An 8,948-nucleotide genomic window follows, 5' to 3' on the forward strand; every position below is an offset into this window, starting at 1 on the left:
GTTTGAGTAAGAGACTGGAGGGAGGGAAGGGATAGAATTCTATTTCAATTAAAAATGAAGAAATATGTATACATTATATATGTGTATGCTGTTTATGTATATAATATATACAATGTATTTCTTCTTTCCAGTATATATGCATGCATATGTGTGATATGTGTACACAAACATAACACATGCACACACACATAAACACACATGTATACACACACACTGAAGGTATAAGGGGTAATTACAAAGTCAATTATGAGCAAAGTAGATGGCATGCATGTATGCATATGTCATAATGAAAGATTTTTATTTTAGTTTAATTCTTGAAGGCATTCAGAAGAGAAATGAACATTATGAGATCTATATGTAGTCCAAATCTTATATGTTTAACAGCTAAGAGATAAATCTTTAATATATTAGAAAGACTAGTAACCAGGGCCCCAAACTAGACTCTTAGGTATAACTTCTGGAAGGTGGGGGGCTCCTTATAAATATAAAAAAGATTGACCAATTTTCAGAAAGGGACACAACAAAGAATTCAAATTACATTTGGTAAAATGAAGTTTAAAAAGGGACTAGTATTTTGGAATATCTACCACAAAAGGCAGTAATGATGAGAATCCTGAGACTGCATTTCAAGCACCTTTGGTGGACAGAAGTCAGTACCGTGACTTGAGGTGGGAGAATGAACCATTAAGAGAAATGGGCCAAAGCTGACTATAGGAAATTATGGACTTGATCAGTAGATTCATGTCACCTCAATCGTTTTCCTTGCTAACAGTGTTGTGCTTACCTTGTTACTGGGTTTTGATCTGTTGTCTGCTGCTTTGTTGCCCTCAGTACCTCACATGACATACTTTGCACTAGAAACCCGAGATAGTTCTCACCTGCACAAAAGAGTTGTCTTCATGAGAAATCACCGTGCTTCCTTTTGCCTGCAAGGTGAGATTTGAAGTATCATCATACCATGTGAGCATTTTTTTCAGTCTTAAATAATATATAATTTGTATTCACTCCGCGTGTCAGACATTCCTAGGAAAAGCTGGAGAAATTCACACATAGAAATTAGGTAATTAATATTCATTCACCACATTCTCTAGTCAAATATTTTATTTTATTTGGGAAATCTGTGAGTTTCCCGTGAACACATTTTGCCAATTTTATGTCAATTATGCCAGATACTGGTAATATCTTTTTCTGCCAACTTTAAAAACCGGTATATTCAAAGCAAAATATTTTATATTTCTCTAAATACATTTTTGTTCTCCACATATCCATGAAATAAAAGTTATCTAAGCTGTCTTAGGCTTTTCCGTATGCCTACATATCATGCTCATGATGAGATATAGGCCCTGGTACCCAAATTCTGACATTTTAGCTTTTAAGAAAACAGCAGAAGTGGGGAAATCACTTTCAAGTTGACCTTGCCCTTCTCTGAAGATAACCATTAAACCTTGGGAGGTCACTTCCGAGCTCATTGCTCCCTTCTCCTCTGAAGGAGGCCACATGATCCTCCTTCAATTTTCTTCTTTATACTCAGAGGAAAGGAGCCAAACTAAGAGATGAAGAAGAATCCAAGAAGAAAAGCCGTGTTGTGGCCCTCCCATTTGTTGCTATTGGATCATACCCTTTTGCCCTCAAGAACAAATCTTGCCCAACTGTTTATTCCACCAAATTTAAGCATGATATGTCTAAGCTTGCTTGTTTCCTTGTGTCTGTAGTTTTGTAACTTCCTGAAAATGACATAAAAGTAACCATAAATAAATGTTTATGCTTTTCTTCTACTGATCTTATTTTTATTATAGAGTTCTGAGCCATGAACCTAGCAATGGGTAAGGAAATATTCTCCTATATATTCAAGCTCTGCTGATCCTCCAGCTGAAATCACATTCACACATATACCTCAATCCTTCTTTTCGATTTCCAGTTCTCACTACTCTGTACCCTAGTTAAAGTTCCCATTATCTCCCGCTTGGATTGTTCCTTGATGCCAATTGATTGTTCACAGAACTGTCAGAGCAATCTTCACAAATAGTGATGTGACCAATAAATTCCCTAACTTTGAATTCTATCTGGCTTCCTACAAAATTTTGAAGTCTTATAACATGCTTACAGAGTACTTCTCATCTCACTAGCACTGGACTGATAATATGACTGTTAATATGACCCCCAATTTAGAGTCCTTTTCAATAGGCATTCTTTGCTTTCCACCTGAAGACATCTCTAGGACATTCACTATATTGAAGTAATAGCTACATTACTGTGGAAAACAATATATTCTATATCAATCTCTTTCTGCCTGGGTCTAAAATGGACCATCTTCCCCCCTATTTCTATACATGGATAATATTCCAGTACTAACTTTCAGCTTAATAAGTCTTCCTCTTCTACAATTAAAAGTATCAACTCCCCCTACATTGTAATGATAATTTAGTAAAAATTAGCACATCTTCCTGAATATTTTTATACCCTTTTTTCCCAAAGGGACATGAAACAGCTTCCTAGTGTGTCTTCCACATATGTAATGCCATGCAGAATTTGGAAAGCTTCAGTTAATTACCAAGAACATGCAAATTTTTTTCTGACAGTTTGGGAATTCTCTCATTTAAAATATTTATAAAATATATAATTGTCAATCCTAACTGAGCTCTTGTTAGAAAGAAAGCTTCAAATTCCACTTCACCTAAAACATCAGTTGTCCTGGAAAAAAATCTCATCATTGAACAGCAAATAAGCTTGTGAAAAGGGGAATGTATAAAGTAGAAAAAATAAAAAAGGAAGGAAGATAGGAGGAAAAAGAAAGAGATCACTTAGTTGCAACAAGAAAATCTGAGTTAAGTAGAAGAAATATTGCAACAATAAAGGTGTCTAGATAGCAACACATCTTTCTCTTTGCAGATTTCTTTTCAGGAGTCATCAGAATGATATGACTATTTTTATTTTATACGGAGGTATGATTGTGAGTTTTCTGCTAAAAAGTAATACAAATTCATGTGAAATAATATTTGAAATGTAAAAATGGAGATGTATAAAAACATTTCTTTTCATCTTCCAAAGAGAGTGACTATTATCTTTTGAAGATACTTTCTTCCATGCATATTTGCAGGTGTCCTTTCAAAGTCCATCTCTTTTTAAAACTGAAATGATTTGCCCATATTGTTAGCTCTAGGTAACACAGAGGATGTTCCTTTAGAAAAGTGATGAAACAAAGGTATAGGGACATTTTCAGAGAATGCTGTAGATAGCTCTTAAAGAAGGAAATCTAAGAATTTACAACTTCAATATCCATTTAGAAACATTGTAAAGATCAGAGTGATCCACAATTACGGTTAACATATTGACCTTATAATATTGCCTTATGAAAGAAAAGTTGGACAAGTCAAATTGTTTCACAACAACCTTCATCCAGGAATGACTTCCTCATGAAAAAGATTTCAGGCAAGCTTCCTATAATGCAAGACTGAAGCATTAAATTAAAGGTCAAGAATATGTTAACAGCAGGTATTCAAAGTCCAGAATTCCCTCATTCCTGACAACTTAGTACTTCCTGACATTCTCTTTGTTGTCCTTACCCTTGAATTATCTTCTGAATCTGACCAACTGGATTGCTTTTCAACTGTATTCAGTAGAAGAATTGCTCTAGGGGTCATAACTATAACACTCTGAAGAAGTTACCAAATAATGACTGAAAATGTGTCCGTTCCCAGTAGATTCACCTAGCTCCATGATTATGCTGCTACCTATATTGACAACCTCAAATGTACCACCACTCCCACTTCTATATGCAAATATGGCCTCTGAATTATTCTTAATATAGAACTCAGGAAACAATTATTTCTCAATAGAATTTTTTGCTTGAAATGAGATTCACTTATTTCTAGAAGCTAATTAAGTAAACTATAGAAAAACATTATGCTGAGAAAATAGACTTCTTGTTACTGGTCAACACATGTAATCACTATGGCTTACATTGCCTTTGAGGCAGAGGTTCCTTTTGGTTTCCTATTTCCTTCTGTTACCATTGACTCTATTTTCACATCAGATAAGCTACAGTGTCTGTAATCCCTTCTGCTCATTCTTAACTTTTGTTTTATTTTTTCCTACATTTATTTATTTATATTGTACATGTTTGGGGGAGGTGAGGGTGGGAATGTGCCATAGCACACATGTGGAAGTCAGAGGATAAATTGTGAGAGAGAGGTAATTTTCTCTTTCCATTATGTGGGTTTCAAACTCGGGTTGTCAGGCTTGATGGCTGAGCCATTTCATCTTGTCCCATTCCTGACTCATCTACATGTTATTCTGCTATTGTATTGTTCATTTCAGCATGAGTTTCCAGAAAGACTCTTTACTGTTGGTAAATAAATTTCTCTTAATATCAGTTGTAAACTTTTGAAGTTACAATGTAGCGATTTTTGTCCAGTTAAGATCAATGCAACAGAAAAACAAAAGTGTTTCTTCAATAAAAGCATGTCTATGTTTGTTACACCACCTTCATGGATTCAGGTTCTTTGTATTTTCTTATTTTGTCATCATCAATATTGAGGTGCTAGGTCAAATCTTACAACACTTCTCCAGCTCTTTGTCATTAGTTCATAAATTATCTGGCTGCAAAGTAAAGAGAGGGAACTAGAGGGTTTGCCTCTTTTTTGGTGGCATAACCCACAAGCCTCACCACATGTTTATTCAGATATCAGCCACATGCATGCCTGACAAGAGCTGCTGGGAAATTAAACTCTGAGATGATTTGCTTTATTCTCAGCTAAAACTCTCAACACTTCTGTTTTTAACTGTATAGGAGAGAATTCATGTTGGAAATTAGAGACATGTAACCAGTTCTTCTAAGATAATCTTTTCAAGATTAGTCATGTTTCTGAGCTCTGGCCAAATACTTTCCAGGCACATTTGATTCCTACACTCACAGTCAGAGAGAAGTGGCTCTAGGAGAGTTCTAGCCCTCTAGCCTATGCTGGTCTACAGTTGTAGACCAGGGCAGTCAGGCTCAATGAAAACAACACCAAAAGAAACAACAACAATAATAAATAATTCCCTGGAAATCTTGTCTGCTCAATTTGGGAAACACATCATTGTCTCACACCCGTGGTTTTCTTATTCCATAAATCTCTTCTCTAAGTATATTGATTATATTCCTATCTAAGTATTAACCCAAGAAGTTTGTCCTTATTCACCAAAAGAGGTGTGGCAATAATGAAAAAGGTATGTTTTATGGAGTCAAATATCTGAAGTGTAGGAACTTAGGAGTTGTACAACCTGTCTAGCTAAATGATTTCTAATAGAATTGCCATAAATATTCAAAGAGATAATATGTAAAAAAAAAGAAGACTCCATTAAAATGCTGGCACCTGTCAATTTCCTGGTGATGTTTTACAAATTGGTGTTGCTAATATTGTTAGCTAATGGTTTCTAGTTTGGGCCTTCCCATCAGTGATTTACTTCACCAAAGTCAGAACCCATAGATCTTCCTTAGTTCCTCACCACTGGCTTAAGCATAGCCACGTTTCCTTTTGAATCATTCAGCCTTAGAAAAATTAAATTCTTATTCACATAGGAAGTTTACTGGCATTGGGATTTTAGCTGCACATAAAAGAATGGCAGGATGCTATTTATTTCACAGTTAGTACTCTGTACCCTGTATGAACTCTACTTTGGGCCTACCTAATTAAGGATCTGGATTGTGGTGTCATTTCTAATGCAATGGTATTTAATCTTCACATTTCTTTCCTGGGTCATTTTGTATTCAATCTATTTAGCATAACTAATTTTGGCTATATACAAATTCCATCAAATTATAGCAATTCTGCTGGTAACTATAGCGACGTGTGTTCTCTGTTCCCAATCAGAATGTAGAAACTTTAGTGCATATGAGAGTTTACTTCCTGCACCTCAGTAAAACTAATATTCCTAGGGAGTCTAGATCCTATTATGAACTCAGGAACCTTCTGTTGGAAGGCTATAGTAGAAAATATTTAGCCTCTCATAATTTTTAGAAAATCAAATGATATGTGACATTAATTATAGTTTCATAAATAGTTGACCATGAATTTAGATTCTGCTCCTTTAATAATAATACACATTTTGTTAGAAACAAAAGTGACAATAACTATGGTCCATTCTTCAGGATAATGTTACCTTCTGCAAATACATCAAAATGGCAACAAAAGAATGTTGTAAAATATGTATTTGAAAGCTTATTTGCATAAAGCATGCTCTGAAGGCTTGATAGCTATCCAAGTGAATGATATAAACTATCTTGGAACTGTTTATTTTCCCTGTCAATGGGTAGTACAAGTGAAACAGAAACAACAGTTATTAAAAACTGATTCTTATCATTTACTATACTATTTATTATACATGAATTTAATTAAAACTTAACAGCAATCCTGGGAGGTAGATATTATTAAATATCTCTTTTCATAATAACAAAAATGAAATTTTGGGAGCTTAAATATATTGCTGAAATTGCAAAGCTAGTAGGCTCAGGACAAACCCCAGTCCACTTGGTTGGAAATCATTGTTCATTTTTAGGGTCATATTATATTCTGGAAATATGTAAGAGTGAAATGAATACAAATGGTTTAAAATAAATATTTTAAAGATTGTTATATTACTGTTTCCATGCAATTTATAGTTTTATTTTCAGTAAAAATGATATACTTTCGGTACTGATGAACCATGTAGAATAGTCTATTTTCTTTGTAAGTTGCTGCTGATTAAACTCTAAATATAGAAGTTGTCAGGTACAATAAAGAAGCAGCACATTTTTGAGTAAATATTAGAAATGTAGTTTTTGAAGGTTATTAACTTGATTATAAATTAATATCCCCAAAAGAAGTTGTTGATAACTATGTAGTTGAATTACTTCAATATAGTCAGAGGATTAGCTGCAAGATATGTGAAACATGGTATGTATGTTTTCATTCTGCAGACCAATCCTAGGGCTTCACCAACACTGAAAATGACATAAGCACTATAGGATTTGAGTCTTTATGTCTCAGGAAGAAATACAGTTGAATATGTTGGTCTTGCTCTAAATCAATTCATATCCGAAGAGTTATTTGAAAAAAAATTATGTTGAGTCTTCATTTTCACTGAAGCAGTTATTATTCAAACATAGAAATTTATGTAGCCTAATTTTATAAATATTCACATTATGTGTAACTCAATGCAATTCCTAAAATTTGAGCTATAATTTCCAAATCTAACTAATATCATATTTATTTTATAAATTAAAACACAAATTTTCTACTCTTATGAAGTTTAAAGGATGAATGAATTTAGGTTTAGAAGATGGTGCCAACTAAGAAAAATCGGGGATCAATTCCAAGGCCAGGAGATCCCCATGGCCCTTCCCAACTTTCTAATTTTAGTCATAGAACAAATGCCAGCCTTCTCCTCCTCTGAGCATACACAGCATGTAACCTTTACATGGCAAAGCTCTGATCGCTTTAATTTTACATATCCTATAATATTTGAAGAATGGAAGGAAATGAAAAATTCCTCCTTTCTAAACTTACAAAGCTAGAATCAAGAGTTGTGTAGCTTTTTATTCGCTGGGTTGAGGTATGCTACTGCCTAAACTAGGAGCTGGCTGCTAATCAGAGTTCCACATTGAAAAATTACAGTTTTGGTTCATAGTACCTACTGGTTAGGTTAAACAATTGATGACCTTATATATGAAAGCACAGATTTCCTGTCCATGGTATCTAGTATTTAATACAGCAACCATGTTCACTATGGTAATTCAGCATGAGTTGGGTATTAACAAACTTCAACATGACTTCTAGTTCAAAACCAAAAGAATTAAGTATAATCCAAATGAGGTACTCTCTTAGAGGCTGCTGTCTTTAATGACATTTTTCTTCTCACCTATGTTATAAGAAGATGTTTAAATATTTGCAAAAGCATTTTAGTCTTCTGTATACAGAATGATCTGTGTCCAAACCTCTTCTATCAGAGGAACATTCTCCATGGGAGTGGGAGATGTATACACTGAACAGTCTCCCTCTGAGGATGAAATCCAATCTGTCAAGATCACATGCAAAAAGTGTTATGGTGCAAATGGCAATATTTTGTGGCCCTAGATATCCAATTAATTACTTTTCTCTTATAGTTAAATCCCATACATATTACATCAAGTATTTTCTGCCATATTACTACTAAAATAAAAAAAAAAACAGATTGTCTTTTAAGGTTATGAAATATTATGAAGATAAAGCATCCACCATAAGCATTCAGGTACTTTAAATGTCAAACAGACCATGATATAATTGAAACTGGATTCTAGGAATACCTGTATTGTTGCTTTCATCTTTTTTGCATTCTTAATTCTTCAAATAAGTTCTTCACCTCTAAAGAAACAAGTAAGCATCGCATGCCAAAGAAATGTTCAATAACATGTCTGTTTTCTTTGCCTCAATAACGAGTATATTTTTTATTATATATTGTATGTGGAGATAAAGAAATAGGCACAGAACATTTACCTAGCATCCCCCCTAACTGTAATGAAGTGAGCTTTCATACCATTAATTCCAATAGAGTTTGGCTACATAAATGACAGAATATAGGTGCACTATGACCTTAGGCAAGGACATGTGATACCACACCTACAGAAAAAAAGATGTTGTAAGCTGAAATGAACAAGTGAACCTGCACTGAAACCTTTAATAAAAAGCTTCACTCCCCTTCCTAGAAGGTGGCAAACCAGCTTGACAAGCTTTGCTCAAGCATTCAGTATACTTTTTGACATTAAATCAGAAAGACATGATGACATTTCTGAGTTCACCAACACTCAGATTTCACAGGTAAACTGTAAGAATTGCAAAGAAAGGAGAGATAGCGTGAAAAGCATAACTATGCACAGTTTCTGATAAATGTCAACCTACTGTCCCTCGTTATGCTCTTACCAGAGGGCCTTTGAAAGATGTGAGAAAAGTAAG

The sequence above is a fragment of the Peromyscus maniculatus genome, chromosome X (assembly GCF_049852395.1).
Source record: "Peromyscus maniculatus bairdii isolate BWxNUB_F1_BW_parent chromosome X, HU_Pman_BW_mat_3.1, whole genome shotgun sequence".
Lineage (NCBI taxonomy): Eukaryota > Metazoa > Chordata > Mammalia > Rodentia > Cricetidae > Peromyscus > Peromyscus maniculatus.